This window comes from Anas platyrhynchos, chromosome 12, assembly GCF_047663525.1.
Source record: "Anas platyrhynchos isolate ZD024472 breed Pekin duck chromosome 12, IASCAAS_PekinDuck_T2T, whole genome shotgun sequence".
Taxonomy (NCBI): domain Eukaryota; kingdom Metazoa; phylum Chordata; class Aves; order Anseriformes; family Anatidae; genus Anas; species Anas platyrhynchos.
This window is the reverse complement of record NC_092598.1, coordinates 10,344,218-10,363,019: the sequence shown is the minus strand read 5'-3', so window position 1 is coordinate 10,363,019 and position 18,802 is coordinate 10,344,218. Positions and strand designations below refer to the sequence as shown.

General features: G+C 38.3%; 1 protein-coding gene and 1 long non-coding RNA gene across 9 annotated transcripts in view; one reads left to right on the top strand and one right to left on the bottom strand.

Moving 5' to 3' along the window:
* CHST8 (carbohydrate sulfotransferase 8) overlaps positions 1-18,802 on the top strand; it is a 176,452-nt gene that overhangs the window by 142,647 nt on the left and 15,003 nt on the right. The gene's annotated exons all lie outside the window — the stretch shown is intronic.
* Positions 6,197-18,802, bottom strand: part of LOC106017239 (uncharacterized) — a 49,102-nt gene continuing 36,496 nt past the window's right edge. For 2 of the 4 annotated variants that reach the window (XR_011812347.1, XR_011812346.1), the window contains one exon: positions 6,197-8,176. This is a non-coding gene — a long non-coding RNA (uncharacterized lncRNA). Of the gene's footprint in view, positions 8,177-13,581; positions 14,302-18,802 lie in introns of those variants that run through there. The other 2 variants (XR_011812349.1, XR_011812344.1) reach the window with 1 other exon arrangement.

The following is an 18,802-nucleotide window of genomic DNA, read 5'->3' as shown; positions in this document are numbered from 1 at the left end:
TTTTTTCCCCAATAAAAATAATTCTGTAAATAATTTTGTAAAAATGCCAAATTCTCTAAGAAAGAAACCCTCTCTTCAGCTTTTGTCATTCAAACAAGAAAAGCATCCAGGTTTGGCAACTGAATTTTGCAGCACTGCAAGCCTTGTCCATATAATTGTTCCTAACATGGGGGAATATAGTTTTTGTTTAAATGAAGGGTGAACTATAATAGTTATCACCTCTTATTTATTAAAACCAACAAAGAATGCTAATACCTGAGAAAATCAAGTGCCAATTGGATGAATTAAAATGACTGTCATTACTTCTACAAAAGACATTTTATCCCATTTTTACACCCGGCACAGTTCACTTTCTAATGGCAACAGATTCAAAGATCGTATCAAATGAGAAGAATTTATAATACTTAGACCTGTAAAATGTTTACTTTCTCCTATTAATTAAATTAATTAAATGGATCCAGTAAGAGTATGGATAGCCAGAAATACAGTCTGTGATCAAACATCTACAGTTAGTTATTCTAATTCTCAAAAACAGAAGCATTTTAATTCCATCTTATCTGCTCTCTGAGAACGCATTGTGCAATTTTGACAGCTGCAGTATGTGTTATACTTCAAAGGAAACAGGATAACAGCTTGGGATGTCTTTTTTGATTGCACTCCATTGTGACCTCCCGCTATACAGATAGCTATCCATGAAACTGGACTGACACCGTATTTGCAAGCTGACTGTTCCTATTTCACAGGATATTTCTGGAGATTTTATGGTAGAAGACAACGAAAAATATAAACCTTCAACAGAATACTTAAGCTTTAGAAACACTCAAGTTTTATGATAAATTTCTCTTTCAGTTTGGGAAGAAAAAGCAGTATAATGAATGTTTCCAGTCCTTCATTGTTTCCATTGTCTCCAACTTTCCTCATAGACATTGAGGTCTTTGGGGTCTGTCCCCCATCTTTTACTTGGGTCTGAAAATCCTAGTAGTCCTGTTATAACATCAATAGCTAACAGTGTTTAAAGAGGTCACTTGCTTTAAAACAAGTAAGACAAAGCTCTCTGCAAAAACTTACCTCTCCAAAAGGCAGAAATGCTTATGTCTGAAGGGAAACAATCAGGACATTCAAATGTTGGCTAAGAAAATATAGGCAGGCCGACTAGAATAATGTTCCAATGAAAGCTATGATAATGTTCTATGAAAACCAGCAAGAAAATTGCATAATGACATTTACAGTATTTAACTTTACCAGGAATTGTCCCTTATTAGCAAGAGCACTGTCACATGGCAAAGGTAACCGAGTGGTCTGTTTGGATGATGCTTGGAGGTGATTTACTCAGCATGAGGGCTTCTACCCAGACCGCCAGTGGCATCTGCAGGGGGTGTGATGTGGCGCCCTTTCACCATGTACTAATAGTGCACGTCTGAAATCCCCACCCTGCTTTTTATGCTCAGAGAAGATGAGACAAACTCCTTGCTGTAACAGGCCTGCCTTCCTCTCATTTAGGCACATGGCATCACTGGCTTCCTGCCTCCCCTTTGACAACATGCTCTTTCCCTTCCCTCATTTCCCCCTTGCTCCTCCTGCCTTCCCTTCATCCTACCCAACACAGCTTGTATTTATTTCATCTGACACCTCCTCACCTCCAGATTAAAAGCCTTCCTTCTTCTTTCTTCTCAACACAGCCGCCTGAATTATTCTTAAAATCACTCCGAATTTAGGTCAGAAGTACCCTCTGGAGGCCTCCAGCTCCACTGCCTGCTCAAAGCAGGGCCAACTTCAGGCCTCCAACCTGTCTTTTCTATTCCTTTTATATTTGCTTTTTCCTTTTGCACCTCTTCTAGTTATTTATGACTAGACACCCGAAGCAAAACCAGACTAAGATCATGGTGCACAACACACGTGGCGCTGAGATCAGCAGCTGGTCAGGAGCCTGAGATGCACAGGCCTTGCCCTTCCCCTCCACTTGGCTTCCTAAGTCATGAGGAAGTTTCTTCCTCAGCAACTCTTACTACAAAAGACCACATAAGGGAATCTACAACCCCAGATACTCAGCCTGTGCACTGAAGAGCAAAAGAACTGCCTCCACACCTTTCAAAACTAATGACGAGCATCTGCAACTCCATCCCAGAGACTCCTAAAATGACCAACCTGAAGAATAACTACAGACAACTTTGGGAACAGAAGGACTCGGTGTCAAATCCCAGAAAGACTGCCAGGAAACCCTTACATCAGTTCAAGGTAGAACATCAGCATGTCTCAAAGGCAGAACCAGCTGGTTTCAGGGACTACGTGTTTCTCAGTCAAACCAGGAAGAGTTTACTTTGGAAATACCAATCTAAAATGCGGCTTGGGATTTTGGATGTTTCAAAAAGAAATCTTTCAGAGGGATTCAGATGTATTTCAATAAACCAGCTCTTAAAGATTTTTTTTCAAGCATTTCTTCCTTTGAAAAGAGCACTGTTTAATAAGACATCAGTGAAAAATAAAAAACTGTATTATAAATCCAAGGTGATGCATACTCTAAAGAGAAAAATGACTTCCTTAGACATGCTTATAATCAGCTGAACACCATTATCCAACAGTTCTCCTTTAAACATTAATCATAATATAGTACTTGTTTGCTTTCAGATTTTCATTTCACATTGGCTTTGTTCCCTTTTCCCTGTTACTTCCAAAAGACACAACAGAGACTCACAGCTACATAGCAATAAATTAATTCTACATTAAGGATAACTGGATAATTACAAAATCTTCAGGTACCTTTTCCTCCTGGCTTACGGCAGATGTAATCTTAAAAAAAAAAAAAGAAAAAGAAAAAAAAAGTCCCATTTTATCAAGAGAATGTGAAACCTGTAGAAAAATGTAGTTAGCAGAAATCACCTTGGGATGAACAAAACACCATCTTAACAATTCAAAGATAATGCTGCTTCTTACTGCATCACATGACAGCAAATGAAAATCTTTTTAATTGCATAATATCGACTCTTCCTCTAAATAGACTTTAGAAAGCCTTTGTGACCATTTATTTTCCTGAGTTTCTTGGGAAGGTAAATTTTCTTTTGAGTCATTACTACTTCAGGTACAGTCATTGTGATCATTTTTAAAGCTAATAAATGTTTCTGAAAAAAATATATACTGGAAGATGTCCATTTTCCAAAGTGAATTATTGCTCCTCTATTAGTTGGTAGCACTTTAGAAGATTCCTCCTGTAGTTCATTACAATGCTGGCTTTAATGATATTCACCTGCTTCCGAAGAAATAATCTGGCAATTAATGGTAGCTAATGGATACTTCAGAACTTTCCCTCCTGTTGGAACACTGTATACATGTCCTCCAGATTACTGTCCCACTGATGGATTTAATAGAATGATGTACCTTTAAAATTTCACTATTACTGATTGCTACCCAGATTTTTACAATGCACAGTGCACCCTGCTGCCTCACAATCCTTCCTATTCTGAGACAGAAAAATTAGCTTTTAATATCATTCTTTGTCCTCATCTCAATTTCATATGTAATAGCAAAAAAGCAGGCAAAAAATGGAGAAAAGAAAAAAGATTTTTTGTTATGCTCAACTCCCAAGACTCCCTTTAGACAATATAAAAATCTGAAATGCATGTTACTCTTGCTCTTTTTTATATCTACAGTTCATTTCATCAGACTTTCTTTCATGTATCCATAAAGTGATTCAAACAACAGAAATAGTCTGAGTAAATACAGAGTTGGTTTTCATTTTATGCATGGAACAACTAGGCTTGCAGATACAAAATTTCAGTTATTACATTTAACAGACAGAGCTCTGGCCTTTCAAACATGCGAAGTTATATTAATCTCCAACAAATGGTACTTTGGCGCTCACTCAGGGTAAATCATTATGCAGTGCTACTTCCATAATAGCCTTAATTAAATCTGTTCTCTTTTTGTTCAGGTTGGAGACCACAGAAGGGCACAGTTGGCTGTCTGAGCCTTTTGGCTATGACCGTATTATCGGTCAGAGCATTGCACAAGCAAATATCAGTTTTTAATATGCCTTGCTAAGGTCATTTCTACCCACAGCACAGTAGCAAGAGGCAAAAAGAAACATAACCAAGGGTAAGATATGTATTTCTAGCTGGCCAAGTGAAAAGTGCATTTTGTTGATGCACCACAGGAGAAACAGCAGCACTGGATTTTTCTGCTAAGCATAAATAACATCTTCTCTCTTAAAATGTGGTTCACAGAGCTACCACCAATCGTGACCTTTTACATGGAGTGTCCTCTTTATATGGAGAGTCAGCTTATCTTTGTAGACAAGATTTACTACACACAGGTTATATTATACAATACATACCAAGTATAGATAGAATCATGGAGTCATCTAGATCAGAAAAGACCTTCAGGAGCAAAGTCCCATACCTAAACTCTGGCCCCTAGTACCATGTCCACACATCTGTTAAATACCTCCAGGGATGGGCATTCCACCATTTCCCTGGGCAGCCCGTTCCAGTGTTTGATCACCCTCTCTGTAAGGGAATTCTTCATAACAGCCAACTTAAACCTCTCCTGGCATAGCCTGAAACCATTTCCTCATGTTTTATCGCTTGTCACCCGAGAAAAAGACACCCACCTCACTCCTTGCAACACAAATGTCTTTCAGGTAGTTGTAGAGAGCAATAAGGTCTCCCCTCAGCCTCCTCTGCTCCAGATTAAACAATCACAATTCCCTCAGCTGCTCCTTATAAGTCCCTTCACCAATTTCATTGCTCTTCACAGATTTGAGCAACTCTATCCTTCTTGTAGATGGGGCATCTATATCTTGTAGTGAGGGAGTATGTATACCATGTACTCAAATCAGCTACTCAAAATGGATCCTTCTCTGCTCATTAATGGGACCAATTCCATGGTTCGCATTCAGTTATGGATCAGACAGCAACAACAACAATTGTGACAGGACAGATTTGGTTCTGCTCAATGACAATCCTCCCCAGCTGGAATTCAGTTCAAGACTCGGTGTAATTGGTATGGGTTAAACAGATCAAAAAACCCCACCACAACTCTGTCCCAAAGATTTTTTTCTTTGTCCATCTGAAGCAAACAGCCAAAATCCTCAGTATTCCCACTTACAGGAAGGAATGACTTGCCCAACATCACACAGAGGATCTACAAAAGTAGAGCTCAACACTGATAAGTTGAGCTTGCTCCACTGCCTGCCTACAAAAGATGGAGAAGAGATACTGCTGTCTCAGGCTCTTAAAAATTACAAGGATATGTCACACTCCATGTGACCCCACGTGGATGGAAAGGAATTCATTATCCTTGAGGAATAAGAACTATATAAGGAGGACTAAGCAAGCTAGTCAGAAAGAAGATACATACGCTTTTATGGAGGTTACTGGAATAGATATTCCCCCCGCTCTCCAAGCCTGCTGCAGAGCTCAGTAGGAAAGCTGATTTATCCTGTGAGTGCGCAGCAGTTGCTCCCTGCTAGAGCTGCTGTTTAAGTTTAATTGGAATACATAGCGCTTTTGTAACATTTATATCATAGGGAACATTTAAGAAAAGGAGAAAGAGCCTTTCAGTTTGACACACGCTTCTGTTGTGATCCTGATCTCTGAACCCAAGTGGAAATATGAGCCACAGAATGATTCCTGGGCAGGTGTTTCAGTCGGTAATTCCAGAGGCAGAAGCGGCTGCTCGCAGAGGAAAAGAAAAATAGGCCAAGAGCAGCTAACTCCAGGGACTGGCAATGGGATATGGAGCCTTTCAGCTCGAGGTCACTGCTTGGATTCCAGCACAGGGCTGTAGTAACCAAAAAGTTATTACCATCAAATGGAGGTTCAGTTGCGTAAGACAAATCATTTAAATGGCTTCAGCTTCCTACAGGTACACATGGCAGAGAAAGTACTGTTAAAATTAGTGAAACTGCATAGTCAGTGATAAAAAAGTCATTTGGACTTTTTTCTACATTGCCAGAAACGGAATGGTGACAATGAAAAATCCTGTAATGCTTCACTGAAGCAGCACAACAGTGGCTGCCCTTCTGCTCCCATTCAGAACATCACACAGAAAATTAAAAACATTATATTATAACAAGAAGAATCAAAAATATGCATTTATTGTTTATCATTTTGAACAAATCATCACAGGAAGAATTACTTGGCTATAGCTATTTTGTAAAAACATAGGCACCCTTTCTATTTAATTATACCACTTTCTGTGGCTAACACTAAGCCTGGAAAAGCGACTCTACTGTGGCTTATACGCGATAGAGCAACCACCCTCTGAATCCACATACGGCATTATAATGCAGCTAACCACGTTCTGTTTTCAGGGCATTTGGGAAAGCCAATGTCAAGACTGAATTCATGTAGAGCCATTCCTGTTGCATTTTATTCCAGCTAATATTCCTGATTTTATCAATCACATTATATAGGTGCAAGTGTTACCACAGAGGCCATGGAGTTATTCAGAGTTTAACTATTAAAGAGATGTGTTTGTTAAACAAATTTGCGCTGTTCCACTGTGACAATTCGGTGTTCAATAGGCCTCATCACATCTTGTTTGCTGGTATGCCTGGGCCAGTTTAATAGCATGTTCAGCTGTAGAACAAAACATGCAAGGGCAAAAGTTCAAGAGCCTCGATCAGTCTTTCTGCTCTGCAGGTATGTGTACAGACTGCAGTTAGAAGATGTGTATCCACACACTCACTGGAGTTCCTTATTGATGCACAGCAGTTTGTACATATTTAGAACAGCTCTGAAAAGTACTCAGAGCATTATGCGATTTCAAGCCTTATGAGTATCCAAATGCAAGATCTTTTTAAAGAATTGCTGAAAATATTTACAAGATGCAAAGAGACTGTTTAAAAGCTGGCAATATACGACAATAAAAATGCAATATTCACTGTGAAATTTAACATGCTTCCCACTACAACAATGGTAATATGTTAACACAGACAGTGAGAATATAATTCAGGGATATGGCAGATACCTGAATCTGTAGCAAAGTCACTCCAGGATGCATCCATTTAGGTGCATCCACAAAAGCAAATAAATTCCATTCTTATTTAAGAATAAGATAGATTATAAAAGAGCTAACCTCTAGTGAAGTCTATGAATAGAAGTCCTGAGGTTTCTTTCTAGAAAATACAAAACTATTAAAGCAAGCTGGGCTTTTGTAAAAGTTAGGCTTCACAATTCTGCCTTTTGATCATGTTTCAATAAATGGTCCATTTATTTGAACCTTTGGTTTCTTTTCAACACGTTAGTTAGGTTCACAATGTAGTTTGACCTATAATTCTCAGCTCAGAGGCCAAGCATCTCTCTTATAATCAGTATTCTTCACATTTAGGTACATCTGTAGAAGTGTAGCTGTGTGAGCCAGTTTTAAGCACTGTAGATAAAAATCCAGTCCCAATGAAGCAAGTGAAGAGACTTCAGCAAAACAAGTATTGTACCATATATTATGTGATTATATTCATGTAAGTGAGGAAGAAATGAAAAGGATCTCAGTGAAGTATAAGAGCAATTAAGTTAAATTCCTTTCCTGTGTTTTAAGGGAATGTTATCCTTTCCCAAATCCTCTTGTAGGTCTCTATAACAGTGATTCTTGTTCTCTACTGTTTTGAAGGATGACTGAAAATATACAGGAAATTGCTGACTTGGATACAGAAGAGAGACTAAAGACCATGACTGAAGTGGAGCCTTTTCTTTAATTTAAAAATCTGTGCTGATTTATACAACTATCCGGTAGATCCATTGGTTGTCCTTTTACTTTCCAGATGTGAGGGGCTACCACAAAGAAAGCAAGGAAAAGAATGGCCTTAGCACTCAGAACTGAAAAAAGCCACGGCAGTCCATCACATCATACTTCCCATGAGGCCTAACAGTCGAGCTGAAAAGCAACTCAGCTCGATAACAGGGTTAGCTGGTAACTCACCAGCCAGTCTCAAGGATGCAGACTCCCTCTGCTAACCCGTCTCCTACAGAAACCTGCCACACTGTGCAGCACAACAGCCACGTTGGGAAGAAGCTGAAGAGCAATAACTCAACTCCCACCGTTGCCAGTGCCACCTCAGGGTAGGATCCAAATCTGTGGTGCTCCAGCTGAGCCTGGAGTGTGCAGCTCCCAGAAACAGACAGGATGTAGGCAGGGATGATAAGAAAGCGACAAAGTTCTTTCAAAATGGAGTTTAAATAACCTAGGGGACAAAGGAAATCTTTAGTAAGGCAAAATATGTTTGAAAGGGAGTAACTGCTTTAGGCACATCTTAGCCTCTCCTATTGGAAGGTCCCCCAGGCATCCACAGGCAGCTGACACTCATTGCAGCTTCATCATCCATCAGGGAAACCAGCTGAGCTTCTTGCTAGGGAAACAACTGGTTCAAGGGTTGCCTTACCTCCTGCCATTGCAGGGCTTCCCAAACCTGCACCAAGGCTGCAATCACTTAAAATTCAACTGAAAGACTTGGCGGGAAGAAAGAGTGCTGACATCCAGTCTTTAACACCTATCTTGCATTTGCCTAAAACAGTGGTACACTGCAAACCTCTAAAAAAAAAAAAAAAAAAAAAGTTAAAACCTTTTTCTTGTGGGAAATGTTAAAGATGATGATAAAAACTTCCTCTGACTCTTGTCCTGCCAAGCTCTGGTACCTCCTGATTTCCTTAATTGCAAGAATAAATCCAGTTACCTCATACACAAGGGGGATCTTCTCTATTTCTATGTCATTCTTTCCACTCTGTAGCATTTACACTAAGAACCCTTTTATTCTTGTTTCTCTATGTGCATTATCCACTAAATATTTTTTCTGGACACCGGTGGTGCTTGCAGAATTAAGTACTTAGTATTAAACACACTGGGTATTCATCTTATACCAAAAACTCCCTCTGTGGAAGAGAGCTGGCACACATCCGTTATGCTGTAAGGTAATGATTTTGCAGGCATTGACCCAAGAGTAGATTGTCCATTAGCTCACACACATGTTCTGCCATTAATTATGTTAGCACAGTCAAATAACATGATCACTATATTCCTCACTAATGCTGCCACAAGGCATGCAGCTCATGCATGGATGTTAGCTATGTGGATACAGAAGTGTTTGTAACAATCCCTAAGTTCTGGAGGAGTAGAAGGGAGAGTTATGATCCTTTTATGCAAACTAAGCACCAAAGGAACGATATCAAGAGATGAGAAACACTGAGGTTATAAGAAACTAATGATGCGTGAAACAGCATCTTTTTGCTCTCCGAGTCACCCTGCAAATCAGGGGGTATCAAGCAAAGGTCAGGAAAGTGAGGTTTGGAAAGCAACAAAAACACAGCAGTCAGAAAATCCAAAATATCACTAAAAATGTCACTATTGTGACTTGGTTAAAACCGCACACTTAAGCATCTAACCAGAAATGTAACACCTGAGCACCAGTCTCCTTTGATCTATAGTTTGCTGTCTGGACCTAAGCAAGCCATAACTTCAAGTTCTTTTCTTGTCAATAGGTAAAATACCCCAAAAGCAAGAGATCTGTGCACATTGATTGCACGTCTCCCAGCTGGTTTAGTATTTCCCACTTTATACTCACTGGCCACACATTCCATGTGCAGCAAAAGCATCAAAGTGATGTACTTATATCAAAAATCCTCCATACATTTTACACTCTGGGAAAACAGCCATCATTTTCTGAGGTACAGAAGTCTAATTTTACAGAGCAAAAGGCTTTTTAGTGCAGTCCATGTATGTGATCTGATCCTGGCACTCCACTGACTCAATGCAACAGGCGTGGTCCTGAATCAGGCCTTCCCTGCCTGACACAAGAGGGAACATTTGGCAGTCTGCTGCAGTCTGCCAAATTCCAGAAATAGTTAAGAATTTACTGTACGTAATCTGTCTCATCACATCAGAAAAATCTTAATTTTTCCTCAGGTTACTTCACAGCACTCGAGCTATCACAGCAATATTTGCCTCTGTAGTTGCCTCACCACAGCTGATCGGTTCTACAGAACTCCAAGGCAAGCGTCAGCTGGGAGCACCAAGTACGCCTACAACATGTAGGAATTTACCGGGTGTTAAGGAGAGTTACGATTGTATCGGTAGCCTTACTACCTTGTTCTCCATGAAATTCTACAGAGTAAAGCTCAGAAAGAAGGAGGGGGGAAAGGAGGAAAAGACCAAGACCCTGCTGCAAGTGGATTCATTATTTCCATTTTCAGGCAAGCACCTTCCTGCATTCTCCAGGGCTCCAGACAGCAAACAAACAGTAGCTGATGCTAAGTTTCTCATAAAAACACAATCAATAATTGAAGTATAACTGTGGTACAGTTATGGGTTTGAGTTTCAAGCTTGGTAATTACTTTAGATCACCAATCAACAACCGTTCACTATTTGCAGGATTTCTTACGTGGTCAGCACGGCATGATTCCTTCCTCTCAAAAGATCAGGCTTTTCTCCAAAAACATTGTCAGCTTTACAATAATGCATGCCTTAATTTTATCCTATAGTAACATGAAGGAAAAAGAGGCTGTAGGTCAGATGAAGTACAGGCAGGCGCCGTGGATTTTCCCCTGCTAGATACCTAATATAAGAAATAGTAGCCTGGCTGTACCTAGAGTCCCTTTCAAACAATTAAGTATTTATAGTTTCATCTCCTTGCCAGTTTTATACTGCATACTGAAGGAGGCAAACTATTAATCTGATAGAAAGTCCCATTGTTTTGAAAAAATACAATCTCCATGGCATCTGCACAGCCTTTAGAAACATCATTTATTTACCTCTTCAGTCCTGCTTAGCATGTACTTGGGACTGGGAGATATTTAAATGCTATCTTTCAAGTGTAACATTCTTCTCCCTATTAATTATAAAAAATGTAGATTTTTGTGCGTTATCAGAAAATGAAAGAAGGTCATGACATTCTAGTGGGCTTTTTCATGGTTTATGAAACCTTCATTAAACTTTTAGAAGACAAGACCTTGAGTGGCTTGGGAAAAAGCAAAAAACCTCAGAGTGCTTCTGGGGAACATCACCTGTAATTTATTCACTTTGAATGCTTTTTATGGTACAGCTCAAGACAGATGCATGACATGATTCCAACATCCACAAACCTGAGGCATGAAGTAATTGAATCCATAACCAGAAGCTGGTAAATGGGTAGTCTTATGAGTTATTCTGTAAGTGTTACACGGAGAACAGCTTGCTTCACAATCATTATTTTGCTGTAGTGCTGAAATCACGTAATGAGGACTTCATGCTGTTAGGATCCTAACCCTTGATTGTTAGAACATTTCAGTCATATTAAAAAAAGATGATGTATTGCAAGCAGAAAGGGAGAAAAAATAGTAATTGGAAGCTCAGCAGTGGGTTAAAGCCACAATTTATTTACCATTTCCTTCACATTAGATGAAACATTAATAGGATTATTAATAAAGATTCTGTGTTGGCTTTGTCACATATCGGTAATGTATAAAACTATTTTGTTCCCAAAAGCACGTTAGTATACTTTTCTTAAGGCTACAGAGAAGTCTTATCTATTCTAACATTACTGAAAAATAGTAATTGTGTAGTTGGTCAAATTAGAACATGACCTTTAAAGTAAAGAGGCAAAACACAATACATCCAATGATATTGATTTCCCAGTTACAAGAGGTGAATGCATTAAAGGAACTGAATTACAAATTAAAATTCAGCAGTGATTTTATTAAAAATAAGGTACTGATGAAAAGTGATTCTCTTTACAAGATGTTTTGCTAATTTCAATTGGAATTGCTATCGCCATTGCAGTCATTAGAATCAGGTTTTCGGGAATCTATTTTTGGTCACATAGTTATAATTCAGGATTGCTTCAGGCTTTTTATTGTTACTTTCTCATTTAATTGAGCTCATTTTTTGGTCCATGACATTAGGAAAAAAACCTTTGCTCCCTTAGTTGTTCTGATGCCCAGGACAACTTCAGAATTGAGAAGGGGAAAGAAGCACAGAGAGGTAGCTTGACCAAAGACTTTGACCTCTGCAAATGTGAACATATTTTGTTGTATAAAACAGTATTTCTTAACAGCTCACTAATGCATTGTTTGCCCAATACTTTAAAAGAAAATTCACAGTTTCAGGATAAAAAAAAAACAACAAAAACATTCTGCTTTAAAGTATCTCAAGTGAAATAAGTCAAATAGATTCAGGCTTCTGCTGTAGCAATTTCTCAAAACAGATCCTGTGTGGCTTTTTATTTTGAAATTCCTTAAGCGATTTTTTTTTTTAATACAACATTTTTTTTTGCAGATTAGCAGAATGACAAGTTTATAGAAATCAAATGTATATGACATAATTAAGCAATTTTCCTATATTTTATATCCTTTTATATTTTTATATAATTATATATAATTTATATTTTTATCCCATTGCCTTTTTATATCTTTTTTTTCATATATATATATATATATATATATAATATATATATATATATATATTTAGCTATTTCCAGTTCATTTACTTGAAGGACAAATGTTCTTTGGAAGCAATTTTGCTTTATATATTTAAAAGTAACAAATGTTTTTATATAAATGTAATAGAACAAGTGATATATCTTAGGTCAGTCTTAGAACACTAACTTTTGAACATGAACCCAGCTGCTGCAGATAATGATTAGATGAACAGGCACAAAACAATAAATAGGAAGACTTCTGATCTCAGGTTAGGGATAAGAAGGAAGCAGCTTGCTTTGAAATAATTATTTTACTGCAGAGCAGAAACAGCATAATAAGAACTTCACGCTGCCAGAAGCTGTAACCCTTGATTGCTGGAATACAGCTGTCACATTAAAAATGACACATTGCCAGGAGATTGGCATAGCTGCGGTAATCGTAGACCTCACATCTGTGCTGTGCTTGCCCAATTAGGGAGATCCTTAGTGCAAGTCTAGGCCAAGGTTAATGAAATTATTTCATATTTTATTGTAGTAGTGCTGTTAAAAATACATGGAAAAGTAGATTAAAACTTATTTTGATTAACAGTGGTAAAAACTGAAAAGCCAGAGGCTCTTACTCTAAGAAAAGCATTTTTACAAAACCACTGCACAGACCCACAAATGTTGTAATGAAATTGTTCAATTTTAACTACTTTAAAGATAAATGCTTAAACCAAACCAAATAAAACCATTTTCAATACATTCCTGATTTATGAAAATTAAAAACATCCTAAAGGTAGAGCACATTTCTACAAGAATTTCCACATTTCTATAAGAAATCCTACTCCTGCATGCATGAGCCATGCAGCCTTTGGTACACTTCAGTTCTTCACTCCACCTCCAAGCACAATGTGCATTAGTGATACTTGCAAACCTGGAACTGCACACTGCCAACGGGAAGAACAACTGGCCTGAGACTGAGCTATACTTTTTCAAAAGAAAACAAAACCAAGTTATTTCATGGCTGATAAGGTAGTGCTTCTCTGAGCAGACAGCATGTAGAAACTTGTTTGTAATCACCCACATTTCAGAAAGAGGGGAAATACCGACTGAAGATTCATGGACAAATATTTCCTTACTGTGAATATCTTCATTACCATGATTATATTAATTATTTAGCTATGCTTCTTTTTGAGTCTTGAAACCAGGGCAAGCTTTAGCTCTGGAAATAAATGCCTTATTGTCAAAGCCTGGCCAGGAAAACTCTGAAGTTCTTAACGCTGAAAGCTTGAGGGAGCTCTCTTTCAAGGGGAGAAGAAACCCCACCAATTAACATTTGGTAATAGGAAAAAGGGAACAGCTGTAAGCAGTTTTCAGGCTGAATTCAGTCAAGAAGTCAAAAGTAACCAGCAATAATGGCAGTGCAAATAAAGACTTGCACTGGTCCATAAAGAAAGGCGTGTGTTGTTCCGGAGTCATATTACTGTGCCTGGACAGGCACACGAGGGAAGGAAAACTAACCAGATGCTCCACCACACGGCAGGCTGTGGGGGCCATTGGTTGCCTTTTTGTTTGGCATTGTTTTTAAGCTTTGTATCAACAATTTGGAAGAGATGAAGACATGGAAGCCTCCCTAGAACCACTACTTCAGTTTTACCAGGAGCCCTGAGTAAAGGCAGCATGACTTGCACTGGCACAGACTCCAGCCTGCTGGAATCAACGTCTAGAGGGGAAGACAGTGAAAAAGAAAAGGGTAATGCATCTCATGTTACCTATCTTGAACAATGAAAAATCATGAATCAGCCTCAAAAGTACCATCATTTTAGGTTAATAAGTTTAAACCTTAAAATAGCAAGTAGTTAATTGCAAAGTAGTTACTTTGCCATGTCTTTAGGTCCTGTTCTCCTGGCAACCAACTTCGGCACACACATTGACAGCAGCTAAAAGAGAGAAAAATCACCTCATAAAAGCATGAATAAAAATAGTCCCCTTCCCAGAGTCTTCCAAGAGGAAAAGGGAGAGATAATATTGCAAGTATCCCATACTTGTGTGGCAGAAGATCCATTTACCAAATGTCCTGCTGTGAGAAACAATGGGGGAATTTAAATGGGTCACCAATTACAATTCCAGAAACCCACAGGAGCTTACAGGACTTCACTGAGCACTGGATTACACACCTCTGCACCTGGGGGAACAGAGTTTGGAGACAGGTGCCACAGAATTGCCTGAAGAAATGAAGACACATCTTTTGCATTCTGGCATTTGGCCAGACTGAGAAAAAAATAATAAAAAAAAAAATCGAGGAAACAGCTAATTGATATGTTTTTCAGAAGTATAAACTAGAGATAGAAAACAGCTTTCTCAGTCAAAAATTACCTTTCTAATGGTAGCAGGCAAGAGGAAGGTTATTAGTCTACATTTAGAATGAAGCCTTCAAATTATCTAGCCAAATATTTTTCTGTGTGCATACTTGTCTAGAGTGACTTAGCACTACATGCAAAGGATTTCAAGCTCCCTCATGCTCATTTCTCCCTCTGTCCCACTAGAATTTGTTAATAACCTAGATAAGCAGTGAATAAATTAAACACCATGAACACCACTACCACTTATCAAAATGAATGAAGAATTTCTGTAGTACTTGTACTGTTATAACGTGAGCATACTAACACAGCACGACAAAGGCAGCTGCGGCATAACTGGCTGGAGCTACATTAATTTTCAAATAATTTGTACTTGAACCATTATCTACTATAAAAAAAAAGTTTCACTGATGTAATGAAACCCACCACAACTGTGAATCTAGTCATTACGATCCTAATGGATACGAAGCCATTTCTACCAGTACGGACTTGGCTCACAGCAGGTTCATAGTTGCACACTCCATTAAATACATACACTTACAAAATCCAATTGCTGGAAAAAGATTTTTAATATTTTCTCTTTTAAATTGCTCAACCTCTTACATCAAATTGTGTCATGTATTGCCAAATAAGAATAGTGTTACCAGTCTATCTGATAGCCTGCTGTAAACAAAGCAGTGCCAGGCACAGAATGCAAAGATGCTGGCACCTTGCTGCTGGGATGCCTGCAGCTATTTGTGGGGCAGGCTGTCAGTCATGAGAATTTGTTAAACAACTCTTTAAAATGTGACAAGGAAGATTAACGTTAAACTCTGTGTAACAGATACTGTTTTCTTCAATTTATATTCCCATTACTTCATTTTTCCTACGTTAAGGGTAGACAAAGCTATCTGGCCAGCAACGATTAATGAGAATAGAAGAAAAAGATGCATTTCCAATATTTTGTTATTATGCCCTACCAAAGAATTTAATAAGTTGAATTTTCCTATTAATGCAATTGAAAATTTAATGAGCTTCTTAATTTATGACTTCACTAGGCTTGAATTATAAAACAATAATAAAAGCTGCACTCTAATTGCCTGAGTGTGTCTGAAGATGACAGGGTGTTTAGGCTTTCACTTCAGCATCTAATCTAAATATATTAACAAATAGCACAAAATCTTTGCAGTCATTCAAAGAAATAGGACAGAATTAATTATTTTTCTGTGACAAAGCCATGCTATTAAAGAATTATCCTATCCACATCATTGTGGAGGATCTCCAAGTTCCTTGCTTAATATTAATAAAGTTTTGTGGTACCCTTGAGAGGCTGTTAAGAAAGATTATTCCCTCTGAACCAATAACCAGAAACGAGATCGAGCTGGTAGTATCACAAAAATTTAGGGTCTATGCCAGGTGTTGGAAGGTACTGAATGCACTCAGCTCTTTTAAATGTGCCTGGAGCTGTAGACATGTATCACGTCCAATCAAAGAGCAGGCTCCATCTTCTGTTCTGCAATACTGCAGCCTTTTTCCTGAATGACTCCCCCATTCGTTTCAAAGCTTACTGGTGCTACACCGTAACCAAAAAGGTCACTGTGCTGATCTGCTATGGGTCAGCGAAGGCATTACAGCTGGGAGCCCCTGCAGTCTGACGCTGGGCAGCTTCATACAGCATCTTTAGCTCTACCTGAGCAGCGCTGCATAACAAGAGCACAAAGCAACAGCTGGGTTCCGCCTGTTCAAGCCAGAAGTTCTCATCCATGCAGATCCTCACTACAGCAGGCCTGGTCAAAAAGGATGCTTTCCATACAAAATTCAGATTTTGAATTTATCTTAACTTACCCCAAACAAAATTTTTTATATCAGACAAAATCTGGAAAATTTCAGGAGTTCTAATATTCATTCTGAACATTATTTTTGTTTCAACAGTTCTCTGCTATTTCATGACAGTTTAATAGCAGCATTAGCTACAGATTTGTGATGTTGCATAGGAGCTGACATTCTATTTTCATTTCTAAAAATCATTGTCAGTAATCAGTACTTCTGTACTGTTTTCTTACACAAAGGCGTCGCCCTTTTTTCAATCTATGGGCTATGCTACTAGACTTCAAAAAAGCAGCACATTCATTGCAAGTGATTTCAACAACATCAGGAAGTTCCTTCTTGAGGAGACAAGGCATTGGGCTTTTTGTTCTTGTTTACGAGGGTAACTTCACAGACATACCTGGAGTTTAGGGATCGAGAGGAAAAGAATAAAAAGAAGGAAGCCATTTATAGGCATTAGTATTCAAACTGGCTTTCTCCAAGCCTCCTCCTCCCTCTGAAGAAAACACATAGGGAAGCACACGAACACAAGTAGCTGCAGGGTCTAGCAGTGCCATTTGTCACTGCCAAGATTCATCAACGATATGGGATTACAAGAGGGAACAACTTAAAGGTTAAGGATTTATCTAGAACATCTGAAACAGATACTAAACTGAGATTTATAGCAAAGTGCTTGATGAAAATTAATGTTTACTGTCTAAGCTATCGTTACACTGGAAACAAAGGAATTCATTCCTCTGCCAGGAGCCACCAGTTACCTCTTCCACTGGTTACCAATACTTAAGAACAGGTAGATATGTTGAAGGTTTTGCATTTTGACCTTACTGGGCAGAAAATTAGAAAAGAAAGTTACACCATTCACCTGGGTGGAATATTACGTGCATGGGCGAAGGCTTTGGAGATGCCTGCGAGAGACAGGCTTTAAGTGTCTGAATGTGGTTCACTGACTACTGAGACCAAGACCCTAGGAGCAATAAAGGCTTTTATAAAAGCTAATAAAGCTAGCTTTATTGGTTTTGTAGAGCCATCATCAGCATTTTCCTTTCAATATCTATCTAATGACATGCTTTTAAAAAGAGTTATAGGCTTGTAAAGATCAATGAAAAAATAACGGCCCGTGAGCAGAGGCATTACAAGCCTGCCATCCCCACATCCCTGCTGCTACGCAGCTTCACCACGATCGGATGGGAGACAGGGGCACGGCGGGACTAGGCAGGCTGCCGTGCAGGAAGCGAGCCATGTGAACCAGGCAAGTTTTGAGCCTCACCACATAACCCAGTTAGGAGTCGCACATAGTTGTACAAGAATACATTCTTTTTAATATTACACCAGAAAAACAAATGTTTTCATGTATGCTAAAAATAGTGGCGTCAGCTATAAAAAGAGAAGAAAAATTGCAGATTTCCACGTTATGCTCTTTGCAGGAAGCGTACTTTTCCCATCCCTCAATTTGGACGATGAAAGTCAGCTAGAACATTTTCTGCTCTTATTAGATCATGTTTAGCAAGATTTAGGTTCTTAGTGCTGTAACTTACAGTCTTAGACACTGCACAGATTTTTATTTAATTTAAAAAATTCAATTGGAATTAAATCAGCGTTATTCTTATAAAAATAATGGCTACAGTAGGTTTGTTATTACCTCTATTTCAACAAAATATTTATCCTTAAAAAAAGGGAATTTTTATTCAGTAGTTTTGAACTAGTAGCAGCTTTTTACATGTCAAATACCTAAATGTTTGTTTGGATTAAAGGAAACATTAAATACAGTTAAGTATTATTAAAACCAGCTGGAAAGAAAAAAAAAAAAAAGAATTTTTGCTTGCCTCAGGGTTTCTGCTTTACTTTAGTTTAGTATTAAATAATAATCTAATTCAATAACAAAAGAATTAGGGTTTCTCAACCCCTGTATAGTCTTAAGATAAGAGAAATCCCTATCTGGATTTCTAGTTGGGTTAACATTTATTCTCTATGCAAAGCTACATGCAAATAAGGGAAAGTGGGAAACATTCAAAACATTACAAATCCTAATAGGAACTTCTTTGAGACATTTGCATATATTCATTTTAGTTATTGTGATGCCTTTAGGGTGTAGATAGAGCAGAACCTGAGAATAAGTAGGAGATAGCAGGGAAAACTGATGCACGGCAATAAATCCAACTATTTCTTTTTAGAAGACTTGGAGTATGTTTTAAGCAAAGAAGCTAAAGCAGCTAGTTTTATATCACTGTAGCCTTAATATTATACAAAGTTCTCCAGTGTTCTCTTACAAAGGTGA